This window comes from Schistocerca cancellata, chromosome 2, assembly GCF_023864275.1.
Source record: "Schistocerca cancellata isolate TAMUIC-IGC-003103 chromosome 2, iqSchCanc2.1, whole genome shotgun sequence".
Classification (NCBI taxonomy): domain Eukaryota; kingdom Metazoa; phylum Arthropoda; class Insecta; order Orthoptera; family Acrididae; genus Schistocerca; species Schistocerca cancellata.
Genome location: NC_064627.1, coordinates 199837671 through 199850421, shown reverse-complemented (window position 1 = coordinate 199850421; position 12751 = coordinate 199837671). Strand labels below are relative to the sequence as shown.

The 12751-nt window shown below is 45.7% G+C and overlaps 1 non-coding gene across 1 annotated transcript; it reads right to left on the bottom strand.

Moving 5' to 3' along the window:
- Positions 1-2145: 2145 nt before the first annotated feature.
- On the bottom strand, positions 2146-2229 carry Trnap-ugg (transfer RNA proline (anticodon UGG)). The gene has a single exon. It is a non-coding gene; the product is annotated as a tRNA-Pro (tRNA).
- Between the last annotated feature and the right edge of the window lie 10522 nt (positions 2230-12751).

Here is a 12751-nt window from a genome sequence, read left to right as displayed (position 1 = left end):
TTGGCACCAATCATGTAGAAAAAGTACAAGTAACAGTCCATAATTTCACAATCACTAATCAGACAGTTCAAGCATGAACAATAGTTTGAATGCACATACAAATGCTTTTACAATGCTCTTACATTAAACATACAAATCATAACAAACACACAAATGATATCAGATAATTGTCATATTACTATTACAAATACACAAACATCAGTAAACCTGTAATATTTATGGGTGTCAGTGCAAGCCACTACAAACAAATAAAATAATATTTAGGAGATAGGTGGGTAGGATTAGGAAAGGAAAACACACAAAACACACTCACTCATCTTTCATCCACATTAAGTACTACTGTGTAATTGAATAGTGTTAACTGTGTGAATCCACTTCTGTCAAAATTTCATGTTCATCATGTGTATCAAGTAGTAGTGACAGCAATGTATAACAGTCAATAATAGTTAAGTTAACGTCATAGTCATCATGTCAAGACCAATGTTTGCCAAGCCAGATCAAAATGTACGGTTGCTGAACAACTGTCAGTGTGCCAAGATATGCAACTTCCTCTCTCCAAAAAAAAAAGTACATACTGCTTAGTGATTTAACAAAGTGTGTGTAGACAATCTTCCTTCCATTTTAGTGTTCTAGTCTGCTATCTTCATCCTCCTTGTTCCATATAGACCAACAACAATAAAAAAATATGCACCTCACTTATTTTACCTCTTATACACCATAACTCCAATCAACTTCATATAATCTCAATACCTCCATAATACCTCTTCAATACGTCGATATATATAAACCTTATTGCCAGTATCATTTCACATCCATAACAACTCTTTCCTCTAGTCAGTCTCCTCGATCGAGTACAGATAATATCCTAACGCAAACCTCCTCATCCCATACAATCCGAAGACACACTGTCAACACACAACCTCTGTGTAATCCATCTGACCAAAATCTTCTACTCATTATGAATTATAAACAAAGAATGCATACATGACCTCTAACAGACTTAGTTCGAATAACTCTCAGTAATTAAGTACAATTACGGAGTGTGAATGATCCTAATATTTCACAGTGTGTACACCACTTCAAGAATTATGGCAAACAGAAGCAAACATGTGGAGCATTTCTTGTGTCAAGTGTCACTTCCTATTTCAATTGCTCACGAAAAATGCAGTGTAATAACTGTGTTGGTATGTCATGTCGTTAGCTTCCTTCCTATTGGCATACATTTATACAGCTTTCATAAAACCTCCAGCTCATGTGACTTCTATGAAGTTTCTTGTACTAATGTCGTTCGTCGAATTATAGCAGTTCATTTTCTTATCTTAAAAATATAAGGCACTGAGCGTAAGCAAGGCAAGCAACAGCGAGTAAATATACCAGTAGTGAACAGAATGTCAACAAGTGGATGCAGCACAATTTCTATAACGAGGCTTCGCCAAGCGAACAATCCGTAACTCATACCACATCGTAACCCACACTCCATGTCCGTACACTGTACATCAGCATTGCTATATACCAAATTAAAGTATAGTTATGACAACAAGCAGAAATGTGTAAATGTGCAATCCATACGCATAGCAGTAAACATATATCTTACGTACTAAACAGGTCATTAGCATCGTATCTTAATAAGTAAACATGAAGGCGCAAGCAGATAAATCACAAAGTATAACTTAGATACCTAACCACATCAGCACAATTAATCAGGTGACAATTATAATTTAAATAAATAGGCACAGCAGGCACATAATTAAAAATATGACATCAGTGAAAAAGCAGTGCAGCCAAGCGATGCATAATATACACAAGTAACAATCCAGTTCATTAATAATCATTGTCAAAATCAGTTAACGTACGCAAGCACGTCGCTTCACAAGTAATTTCATTGAACATGTAATTAGCACAAAGTATGAATCACGTAATCGCTGCATCAAACCAGTCTCAGGACTGAAGACCACAACAACAACAACATCCAAAGTCCATTAGCCACCTCACGACTAGGATGTGCACAAACACGTTAAATTTTCCTTTTACTAACAATAAAAAAAATGGCTCTGAGCACTATGGGACTTAATTTCTAAGGTCATCAGTCACCTAGAACTTAGAACTACTTAAACCTAACTAACCTAAGGACATCACACACATCCATGCCCGAGGCAGGATTCGAACCTGCGACCGTAGCGGTCGCTCGGTTCCAAACTGTAGCGCCTAGAACCGCTCGGCCACCCAGGCCGGCTTCTAACAATACTAGGGAGAGTAAGGCAAATGACACTTTGGTGTCATAAGACAATGCATACTGCTCCCATATTGACAAGAAACGTCCAAGCTGGCGAGACGCAACCCAGGTGTTAAAGCCGAAAAAAAAAAAAAAACTGTATTACTTCACTGGCTGGCCGCAAGGCTGTTACGCATAAATCAAGTTAATTTCTTAAAAAACCTACCCGGCCTCTAAAATGCTAAGTTAATTACTTAAAAAACCTACCCGGCCTCTAAAATGCTATTAAACCCTTATTTTTAAATTATTTAAGGAACTTTATGCTCAGTTTGCCCAATGGCTTTCATGACAAGCACACAAGGGCATTACGGTAGTACTCGTAGAAGCATCAAGTAAATTACTTCCCGAAATTCACTAAAGCTAAGTCCTAATCCGGCGACACCACCGCCGCAGCACGATTCCGAAAGAATGGCAATAAACTACTCAACTTGAGGCTGGAACGGGAGATTCGCAGAAGCGCGTGTGACCTGCCAACACATAGGCCTCGTGCGATGACGGGAATCCGCCGAACCAGAAGGAAAGCGCGTCCCTGCCGCGAACCAGCAGAACAGCAACGTGTCAACCGCTGTTGATACAAAGCTGTCAACATATACTAAACGAGCAGGAAACGAGTTTGACAGAAATTAAACGGACAATTAAAGATTGCTTACAGGGAAACCAACTATTAAAACTTCAACGTAGGAGCGGCCTGCTCAAACATAGCAAGTTAACCATCCTAGCAATAACAAGAAACAATATACAAAACCATATAAAAGACTAATTACTTAATAATTCCAACAAGATTAAATAAGTCAAGGTATCCCTTTAACTGCGGCCTCCATTGTAATGTGGATACGCACCAAACGGCAGATGGGAAATTACATTCAGTAGTATCAAATACTCAATGATAACAAACAACGACTTCAATTTCCAGCTTAACATTGCGAAATACTAGCTTGGCGCTTACAGAAATCTTCACATTGACCCCAAAAGGGGTCACTGAAAGGCATAAAGAAACCGGATTCCTGGCCCGCTGACACCGGGATAGAATTGACAATCTTTAGTACAGTTCTTACTGGACAGTCTTCAAATAAATGCCAAGGAGGCCAATAGCTTCAGGACTCCAGGTAGGCACCGGATAATACTGCCCTCCTGCTCGTAGTTGATAAGAAGTTGTTTAACACATCTCGGCGTGTTTAGCACACCACAGTCAACTGATGCACTTCGTAACCAGGTTGCACGCGACGAGAGCCGCTCCTTGCCCGCTAAACTCACCGGCAACGCTACAGGAAAACGCGGGCCCCCATGGCCCAAAGGTCAACGGTTTCAGCTCGCTGCAATCGCCACGACGCCGAGAACTCGGGCACGACCGTCCAGCTTCGTGTCCCACACACCACTGACTACCATACAGAGGGAACACAAAAACAAGCGAAGATGATACATGATACCACGAGGGCCAAAAACGACGGAACGAGCGCAGAAGTGGCGCCAGTAGCATTACGCGCGCGCTCTCGCAGCAGCTGCCACGGCTCAAACAATATGAGTGGAAAACTTACGTCTTATCTCACCTGTAATACAGTACTGGCCATTAAAATTGCTACACCAACAATAAATGCAGATGATAAACGGGCATTCATTGGACAAATATATTATACTACAACTGACATGTGATTACATTTTCACGCAATTTGTGTGCATAGATCCTGAGAAATCAGTACCCAGAGCAACCACCTCTGGCCGTAATAACGGCCTTGATACGCCTGGGCATTGAGTCAAACAGAGCTTGGATGGCATGTACAGGTACAGCTGCCCATGCAGCTTCAACACGATACTACAGTTCATCAAGAGTAGTGACTGGCGTATTGTGACAAGCCAGTTGCTCGGCCACCATTGACCAGACGTTTTGAATTGGTGAGAGATCTCGAGAATGTGTTGGTCAGGGCAGAAGTCGAACACTTTCTGTATCCAGAAGGGCCCGCACAGGACCTGCAACTTGCGGTCGTGCATTATCCTGCTGAAATATAGGGTTTCGCAGGGATCGAATGAAGGGTAGAGCCACGGGTCGTAACACATCTGAAATGTAAGGTCCACTGTTCAAAGTGCCGTCAATGCGAGCAAGAGGTGACCGAGACGTGTAACCAATGGCATCCCATACCTTCACGCCGGGTGATACGCCAGTATGGCGATGACGAATACACGCTTCCAATGTGCGTTCACTGCGATATCGCCAAACACGGATGCGACCATCATGATGCTGTAAACAGAACCTTTATTCATCCGAAAAAATGACGTTTTGCCATTCGTGCACCCAGGTTCGTCGTTGAGTACACCATCGCAGGCGCCCCTGTCTGTGGTGCAGCATCAAGGGTAACCGCAGCCATGGTCTCCGAGCTGATAGTCCATGCTGCTGCAAACATCGTCGAACTGTTCGTGCTGATGGTAGTAGTCTTGCAAACGTCCCCATCTGTTGACTCAGGGATCGAGACGTGGCTGCACGATCCGTTACAGCCATGCGGATAAGATGCCTGTCATCTCGACTGCTAGTGATACGAGGCCGTTGGGATCCAGCACGGCGTTCCCTATTACCCTCCTGAACCCACCGATTCCATATTCTGCTAACAGTAATTGGATCTCGACCAACGCGAGCAGCAATGTCGCGATACAATAAACCGCAATCGCGATAGGCTACAATCCGCCCTTTATGAATGTCGGAATCATGATGGTAGGCATTACTCCTTCTTACAAGAGGCATCACAACAACGTTTCACCAGGCAACGCCGGTCAACTGCTGTTTGTGTATGTGAAATCGGTTGGAAACTTTCAGCATGTCAGCACGTTGTAGGTGTCGCCACCGGTGCCAAACTTCTGTGAATGCTCTGAAGAGCTAATCATTTGCATATCACAGCATCTTCTTCCTGTAGGTTAAATTTCGCGTCTGTAGCACGTCATCTTCGTGGTGTAGCAATTTTAATGGCCTGTAGTGTATGTGCTTGTCTTGCTTAAGTTTCCTGTCTCGTGTCTCTTCTAAATTTCAAATGGCTCTGAGCACTATGGGACTTAACTTCTGAGGTCATCAGTCCCCTAGAACTTAGAACTACTTAAACGTAAATAACCTAAGGACATCACACACACCCATGCCCGAGGCAGGATTCGAACCTGTGACCGTAGCGGTTGCGCGGTTGCAGACTGTAGCGCCTAGAACCGATCGGCCACCCTGGCCGGCTCTAAATTACACATCTACACCGTGCAACACGATTAAATTTTTCGAAACCCGGTAATAATCTCCTGGTGCGACGTTGAACTTAGAAATTTGGCTGAAAGGTGCCTAGAAACTTCCTCTGTAATGATACAAAAGCGTGACGGCCTGCGATCTTACCCTTGGGCTCAACGATGCATCATACAGCAAGGTGTCGACACACGCGAAAAAAACGCCAGGGCTTAGAAATTCATGTGATGTGTATGGGGTGTTAATAATGTCGCATTGGCATCACATTTCACCAGAGTTCAGCCCAGTAACATCGTGGATGTGTCACACGATGGTAAGGTCGTCACAGCCCTTCTTACCTACAACTCACCCCTCCTTTTGACACCTCTGTGATGAAGGTCAGAACCGCGACGACCAGCGTTGAAATCACGCGGTTTGCTTACAGGTGGCCGTGGAGAACATTTCAGACACACCGCCGCTAAGAACCGCCACGGAAGGATCTCAGGGGTGTCATAAACGGCGTCATTGCAACCACTCCTTCCTTGGGCATTGATTCTACATCTACATCTACATCCGTACTCCGCAAGCCACCTGACGCTGTGTGGCGGAGGGTAATTTGAGTACCTCTATCGGTCCTCCCTTCTATTACAGTCTCGTATCGTTCGTGGAAAGAAAGATTGTCGGTATGCCTCTGTGAGGCCTCTAATCTCTCTAATTTTATTTTCATGGTCTCTTCGCGAGATATACATAGGAGGGAGTAATATACTGCTTGACTCCTCGGTGAAGTTATGTTCTCGAAACTTCAACAAAAGCCCATACCGAGTTACTGTGCGTCTCTCCTACAGAGTCTTCCACTGGAGTTTATCTATCATCTCCGTAACGCTTTCGCGATTACTAAATGATCCAGTAACGAAGCGCGCTGCTCTCCGTTGGATCCTCTCTATCTCTTCTATCAACCCTATCTGGTACGGATCCCACACTGGTGAACAATATTCAAGCAGTGGGCGAACAAGTGTACTGTAACCTACTTCCTTGGTTTTCGTATTGCATTTCCTTAGGATTCTTCCAATGAATCTCAGTCTGGCATCTGATTTACCGACGATCAACTTTATATGATCATTCCATTTTAAACCTAATGCCTACTCCCAGACAATTTATGGAATTAACTGCTTCCAGTTGCTGACCTGCTATATTGTAGCTAAATGATAAGGGATCTTTCTTTCTATCTATTCGCAGCACATTACACTTGTCTACATTGAGATTCAATTGCCATTCCCTGCACCATGCGTCAATTCGTTGCAGGTCCTCCTGCATTTCAGTACAATTTTCCATTGTTACAAACTCTCGATATACCTCAGCATTATCCGCAAAAGGCCTCAGTGAACTTCCGATGTTATCCACAAGGTCTTTTATGTATATTGTGAATAGCAACGGTCCTACGACACTCCCCTGCGGCACACCTGAAATCACTCTTACTTCGGAAGACTTCTCTCCATTGAGAATGACATGCTGCGTTCTGTTATCTAGGAACTCTTCAATCCAATCACATAATTGGTCTGATAGTCCATATGCTCTTACTTTGTTCATTAAACGACTGTTGGGAACTGTATCGAACGCCTTGCGAAAGTCAAGAAACACGGCATCTACCTGAGAACCCGTGTCTATGGCCCTCCGAGTCTCGTGGACGAATAGCGCGAGCTGGGTTTCACACGATCGTCTTTTTCGAAACCCATGAGATTTCGAGGTCGAAGATTGCGGTTTACAGTGCGGTGAGCAACATGGCGACGTTCTCGACAACCTTTGACACTCTTGACACCCCTGGACGTTTCAAGTCTTGTCTAAGGATGTTGAGGGGCTCCATCCTCACTGAACTCGATCGTACCTCTTTGGAGTGCAGCGAGACCGCAGTTTTTGCTCTTGTGTACCGATTGGAAATACTAGGGACGTTCAAAACCATTCGACGAAATTTGTAGGTGATCCGAAGCAGCAAATCGTGTTTATTCATTTTCGACTTTTCTGTCTTGCGCCCTTCTGTGGTGTGCTTACGGGGGAGGGCAGGGGCGCTGCGGAATAAAATGGGAATGGGTTCCTCTAAGACTCCCCTCGCCCCCTCCCCGCCCCATTCCACCAGTTTGGCAACTACCCTCCATGTCACCCGCCTACTTTTATTGATAATTTTAAAAACTTGCCTTTTCAGAGACACCCTGCGAAGTAGTCCTAGGCGCCTAGGTGCTGCACACCAAAAGCGTGCAGCCACAAAGTGTCCTTAGAGAAGAGCTGAAACGTCCGGGTGTATCAGCAGTGTCAAAGGTTGTCAAGAACAACGTCCTGCTGCTCACAGCACTGCGAACTGTCGTTTTGTCTTCGACCGCGGAACGTGCGGGAATCAACGCCTCAAGTAAAGAGGTGGCTCCACTGACGCCCTTTACGCCAGCCCCTGACGCCTTCTCGTGTCAGTTCTGAACAGTGATGTACCTGAAATGTTTTCCTCGGCCAGCCGTAAGAAAACCGCATGATTTCAACTCTGAGCGTCGCGGTTCTGACCTTCATTGCAGAAATGTCAAAAGAAGGGGTGAAATATGGGTAAGAGGGGTTGTGGCGACCTCCAATCTCGTGACACGATGACTGTGCCGCTGCGCAGAGTTGCGGTGAAGTTTGGTGCCAGTGTCACAACGTTACACGTCACATGAACTGAGCTCTGGCCTCTTTTTTTTTTTTTTTTCGCGTGTGTCGACACCTCGCTATTTGAAGCGTAGCCGAGCCCAAGGGCGACAACGCAGAGCGTCAAAATGTCTTTGCACCGTTACAGAAAAAGGTTTTTGGCACCTCTGAGCCAAATTTGATACTTCTGCGTCGCAAATGGAGACAAGGCATTGGAAAAGTAAGCCTTTCATAGGGTTTTCTAAGTGTAGCTCATACATCACAGTCTTCTCCCTAAAACTTACAATATAATTTGCTCTTTCAGGTTTCAACTTCTAAGTTGTCACATGTCAAAAAAAATATCACGATTACTTTTAATTCTTTACACTTTTAAAAAATCCAAATTTATTTTTGTACGCCCTACTTCCTCCCGAGGCAAACTGACCGTTGCACCGTCACTGTTCAGTTTACACTGAAGAGCCAGAACGTTATGACCATCGTCGGGATGAGTATATGCAGTCGTGGATGACGTGCTCCCCATGTTGTCGATACATGATAATTTCACCAGGGTGTCTTTGTGCAACGCAATCAAGTCTCCTACACATTGTGTCAACTTCTTCCTGTGATCGGGTGACAATGATATCTGTGAAGTACCACCTTTGACTGACTTCACATATTCGCAGAAGGAATCCACACCAGCTGACAGCTTTACTTCCGGCGGTATCTCACTTCCTACTTTCCTAACTTCACAGTTCTCCCGCATATATTGAAGGACCAGGATTCCTGAAGGAAAAGATTTTGCGAAAACATAACTAATACAGCCTGGAGGGTGGTTTTCGCAATGAATTTTCACTCTACATCATAGTGTGCGTTGATTGGAACTTTATGGAATATTAAAATTGTTTGCCGGGCTGAGATACGATCTGGGATTTTGCCTCACTTCTTGCGAGACCTGAGATATACTGCGAATTATGGATGAAGGGCAACAGGCAGATTCCATATTTCTAGATTTCCGAAATGCATTCGACACTGCAACCCACTCCAGACCTGCAGACTGTTAATGAAGATGTGCGCACACGGAATAGGGTCCCATATACGTGACTGGCTCGAAGATTTCTTAAGTAACAGGACTCTATGTTGTCCTGAACGCCGAGTGGTCATGGGAGCAGGTGTAACATCAGGAGTGCCCCAGCGAAATGTGATACAACCGTTGCTCATTTTCTGTGTACATAAATGATCTGGCAGACAGGGTGGGCAGCAATCTGAGGTTGATCGCTGATGAAGCTGTGGTGTACAGGAAGGTATCGAAGATAAGTGACTATAGGTTGATACAAGATGACCTACACAAAATTTCTAGTTGGTGTGATGAATGGCAGCTGGCTCTTAATGTAGAATAATGTAAGTTAATGTGGATGAGTAGGAAAAAGGAACCCGTAATGTTCGGATACAGCATTAGTAGTATCCTGCTTAACGCAGTCACGTCAGCTAAATATCTGGTTCAAATGGCTCTGAGCACTATGGGACTCAACTACTGAGGTCATTAGTCCCCTAGAACTTAGAACTAGTTAAACCTAACTAACCGAAGGACATCACAAACATCCATGCCCGAGGCAGGATTCGAACCTGCGACCGTAGCGGTCTTGCGGTTCCAGACTGCAGTGCCTTTAACCGCACGGCCACTTCGGCCGGCCTAAATATCTGGGTTCAAAGCTACAAAGCGATATGAACTGGAACGAGCATGTGAGCATTATGGTAGGGAAGGCGAATGGTCGACTTCGGTTTATTGGGAGAATTTTGGGAAAGCGTAGTTCATCTGTAAAGGAGACCGCATATAGGATGCTGGTGTGACTTATTCATGAGTACTGCTCGGGTGTTTGGGATCCGCACCAGGTCGGATCGAAAGATGACATCGAAGCAATTCAGGGGCGAGCTGCTAGATATGTTACCGGTATGCAAGTGTTCCGGATATGTTTTGGGAGCTCAAGTAGGGATCCCTGGAGGTAAGAAGGCGTACATTTCGATGAACCGGTATTTGAACCTGACTGCAGAACGATCCTACTACCGCTAACGTACACTACTGATCATTAAAACTGCTACACCACGAAGATAACGTGCTACAGACGCGACATTTAACCGACAGGAAGAAGATTCTGTGATACGCAAATTATTCACACAAGGTTGGCGCCGGTGACGACAACTACAACGCGCTGACATGAGCAAAGTTTCCAACCGATTTCTCATACACAAAAAGCAGTTGACCGGCGTTGCCTGGTGAAACGTTGTTGTGATGCCTCGTGTAACGAGGAGAAATGAGTACCATCACGTTTCCGACATTCATAAAGGTCGGATTGTAGCCTATCGCGACTTCGGTTTACCGTATCGCGACATTGCTGCTCGCGTTGGTCGAGATCCAATTACTGTTAGCAGAATATGGAATCGGTGGGTTCAGGAGGGTAGTACGGAATGCCGTGCTAGATCCCAACGGCCTCGTATCACTAGCAGTCGAGATGACAGGCATCTTATCCGCATGGCTGTAACGGATCGTGCAGCCACGTCACGATCCCTGAGTCAACAGATGGGGACGTTTGCAAGACAACAATCATCTGCACGAACAGTTCGACGCCGTTTGCAGCAGCATGGACTGCCAGCTCGGAAACGATGGTTGCGGTTGCCCTTGACGCTGCATAACAGACAGGAGCGCCTGCGATGGTGTACTCAACGACGAAACTGGGTGCACGAATGGCAAAACGCCATTTTTTCGGATGAACCCAGGTTCTGTTTACAGCATCATGATGGACGCATCCGTGTTTGGCGACATCGCGGTGAACGACATTGGAAGCGTGTATTCGTCATCGCCATACTGGCGTATCATCCTGCAACAGTGGTCGGAAGGGTCCAGGCCGGAGGTATTCCTGGGTGATCTCGCCGTCCTGGATCAACGGAAGTAGGCATCTATCCTTCAGGACCGTGTCCGTTGCTACATGCACTTTGTACTTCCTCAGCACGATGGCACCACATAGCTTGCAGGTATGTGTGTTGTTCGAAGATCACCAGGATGATTTTAACGTACTCTCCACGCCACCAATCTGCCCGGATCTAAATCCAATCGAGAATCTGTGGGACCATCTCGATCGGACTGTTCGCTCCATGGATCCTCAACCGAGAAATCTAACGCAACTGACCATGGCACAGCGCTTGGCATGGCTCCACATCCCTATCGGTGTCTTCCAGAACCTCACTGACTCTCTTTCTGCATATCTCGCAGCTGTCCGCGCTTCAACAGGGGATTATTTTTGAGTTTTGACAGCTGGTCACATTAATGTGACTGGACAGTGTATGTTTTCCGTGGTTTCCCTAAGTAGCTCCAGAGAAATTTCGGAATCGTACCTTTGAGAGGGAGATAACCTATTCGCTTTCCCATGCTCGTCCTATATCAGATACCGCTCCGTCTTTATTGGCCTCGTTATTGGTGGTAAGTGGAACCCCAGCCTGAAAAACAGAAATTGCTGTGATTTTGCAGTCAGTCTACGCAAGAGAAATATTCCACCTCCCCAAGCGCACTGACTGCAATTTCAAGTTCACTAAACTCTGAATGCCGGAATTGGGGACACACACGCCTTTCTAAGTAGTAGACCGCACTGGCCCGGCGCTGTAACAACTACTTGGGCCGCACCCCGCGGCGCTACCCACACTGCTGGGACGGCGGTGGTTCTACGGGTGTGGTCTGCGGTGGCCGCGCTGCACAGCGCGGCCCAGCTTTCACCCAGCAGTTTATCAGCCACGACCTGCAGAACGGACCGCGTTTTTCACGCCATTGTCTCGCCAGACGAATTACCGCCGGCGAAATCGCGCTCAAAGACCACCGGCCAATTACGGCTCGCGACGCCACGGAGCACCATCGCGAACATTATGGTCTGACTGCTTTTTCTCATTTACCCCCTCAAACTTATCATTAATCTAGATTGCTCCTCGGTTCTGCGTCCAATTACATCGCCTTTTTGGCCGCAAATAACCTTTTGTGATAAGCAGAGACTTCGGAAAGTAAGTTACACATGTCGTCCCACGCTAAAGCCATTGCGCAACAGAAGTGGCGCATTGTCATAAGAGCGTACGTGTTGCAGATGCGGGAGACAGAAAACACTTTCCGATCCGATGACTGAAGCTACCACCCGGAGTCTTCCTCTATACAAAAATGAAGTGATCGTATGGCATTCCCGGCCGGGAGGCCCCATCCGGGGAAGTTCGACTGCCAAGCGCGAATCTTATTGCAGTCGACGCCACACTGCACGACTCGCGTACCGGTGATGAGGATGAAATGATGATGAGCACAACACAACACCCAGTCCACGAGCAGACGTTACATCAGATCCATTCAAGTTCGTTTCTTGATCCTTACACAAAGTTCTTTTTTTTTTTTTTTTTTTTTTTTTTTTTACATTCAGCTAAGCAGGAGGGCTTACTTCCATTCAAATTGCTATTAACTAATGAGACAATAATGAAAAACTGGGTGACAATTTTGACAGTGTTCATACATATCGTAATATGCCTTGTACACTACTGGCATTGAGTCAAACAGAGCTCGGATGACGTGTACAGGTACAGCGCCCAAGCAGCTTCAACACGATACCACAGTTAATCAAGAGTGGTGACTGGCT